General features: G+C 43.9%; 1 long non-coding RNA gene across 1 annotated transcript; it reads left to right on the top strand.

The window, feature by feature from the left end:
- The first annotated feature begins 164 nt into the window (after nucleotides 1-164).
- LOC108510593 lies at nucleotides 165-1,462 on the top strand. Its single transcript, XR_001878846.1, has 2 exons — nucleotides 165-380; nucleotides 1,212-1,462. It is a non-coding gene; the product is annotated as an uncharacterized LOC108510593 (long non-coding RNA).
- Nucleotides 1,463-2,161: the final 699 nt, after the last annotated feature.

The following is a 2,161-nucleotide window of genomic DNA, read 5'->3' as shown; positions in this document are numbered from 1 at the left end:
TTGGCACTTCCCAGCCTGTCTTGTGACATTTGGGAATTGCTTATGGCTCTGTGACACTTCTGCCAAAGCAGCTTCGTTGAGGCCTTTGTTAGCTCCTGTGGCACCAGCCCTAGTAGAAATTTGCCTTTTCAGAACTGGTGTTTAAAGATGCACATGTTGTTTTGCAGAGGCATTATATGAGACGTGTCCCTGGGAGTGTTACGTCTTCGCGCTCATCATCTTCATCACCATGACGAACCAGATCCACAAGTGGTCCCACACGTACTTTGGGCTCCCACGCTGGGTCATATTCCTGCAGGACTGGCACATTATCCTGCCCAGGAAGCACCACAGGATCCATCATGTGTCTCCACACGAGACCTACTTCTGCATCACCACTGGTACTGCCCTTGGGGTCGTGCTGCAGCCTCCCTTGAGTGCAGTTCACCTGCCGAGATGTAACTTAAGGGCAGCCTATTGAACTGGAAAAGGGCATGAAGTTAACTGTGAACTTACTGCACAGGCTCTTAGTAAAACTGGAGTTGGTTTTGTTGCATAAAAAATGGGGGGGGAAGTTTTGTGATCAGCTAAAGGTGACTTGCAGCCTGAGGGAATAGTCAGTGGTGCTGAGATCCAATGGAGTGGAGTCTTGGTAAGCTCATGCCTCTAATGGGTTTTGTTCACTAAAGTCTTAAAGCTGCTGTTCCTTCAGGAGAGCATTTAATCTGCAACTGGTCTGGAATGCTCATTTCTAAAGCCAGGCTTCTGGATTTTCAGCATCCACTCATTCTAACTCAGGGTAGAGGAGTGGACAGGCTTTGCTGCCTTTCACTTCCTTTTATATCCATGTTCAATATTGTGCCCACTGGACAGGTGGGAATGCCCAGTGACCAGTGTTGCACAATCCTAAATAAGTTATCAGGTTAATCAGACAGCAGAAAATAAACCACTCTAGTTCTTCATTCTGTCATTGGCTTTGTCAAACAGTTCATGTGGGTTTTGAAACCTCTGCCAAGAAACAAATCTAGTTCTCATTAGCAGAATGTCATGTAAAAACATGATACAATTAAGAAGCCTGACTTGACAGATGATGACAAAAATCTTGCCACTCAAAGATTTTTTAGTCCTACTATGTCCTGAAAGTAAAACCTGACCATTATTAGCAGTCTTAGAGCAGTTGAACTTTGGATGCTATGACAAACTAATCCTCTTTTTCCTTTGCAATCCCTTAGGTTGGCTGAACTATCCATTAGAGAAGATAAGATTCTGGAGGTGTTTGGAGAACATCATCCAAGGACTTACTGGGGAGAAGCCAAGAGCAGATGACATGAAATGGGCTCAGAAAATCAAATAACTTTTGCCAGCCTTCTGCAATCCTTAACTTGTTGCCAATGTTGTTTTTAAAAGAAAAAAAAAAATAAAGCCATCAGCCAAATTCAAGACCTGCAAAGAAATAACAGACTCTAAAGCACAAACTAAAAAGTGCTAACACAGACTGCAATGAAAAGAACTAATTCTTAAAACAATACTTGAAATGAAGATGATTACTCTCACTGAGCACCTTTTTGTTTAGCCATGTCTGCTTACACATTAGAACGTGCTGTGTCCGTGAGCTGTCGGGCAGCCCGAGGGCAGGACAGTCACTCCAGTGGTACGTGGTGGTGTAGGAAACATGTGTTGTATCAACATTATTTAACACTTCCAAAATAGCTTGTTGCCTAAGTCCTATAGGGAGAGTGGTGACAAGGGTTTGTCACTCCGTGTTCGAGTCCAAGTGCTCTACATGAGAGCAGTGTCAGGGCAGGGGGAGCCCAGAAAATCATGACTGTTCAATGCACTTTGTGACTGATCAACGTGCAGCTCTGTCTTCACTATCATGTTAAATCCAATTGATGTCATGTGGAACAGACTTTGAGAATCCTGCTCCTCCAGTGGGCCACGAATCCTCAAGTGTCTTCAGCTTCCCTTAAAATAAAATTGTTCTACTCTCCACGTGGAATTGAGCAAACCATTTCTACATAAGCCTTCAATTTAAGGAGCCTCTGAGGAGGGAGGGCACCCCGTACAACACCTGCTCGTGTGGAGTGCTCAATGATGAGTCTGCTATTAAGTGTTTCCTACCCTGACAATAAATGTTTAAACTAGTTCTAGCATTGGGCACACTGCAAATAGCTGTATTCAA

Source organism: Lepidothrix coronata, unplaced genomic scaffold, assembly GCF_001604755.1.
Source record: "Lepidothrix coronata isolate B3197 unplaced genomic scaffold, Lepidothrix_coronata-1.0 Scaffold1492, whole genome shotgun sequence".
Classification (NCBI taxonomy): Eukaryota; Metazoa; Chordata; class Aves; order Passeriformes; family Pipridae; genus Lepidothrix; species Lepidothrix coronata.
The sequence above is the reverse complement of the archived record's forward strand: the minus strand, read 5'-3'. Positions and strand labels throughout refer to the sequence as shown.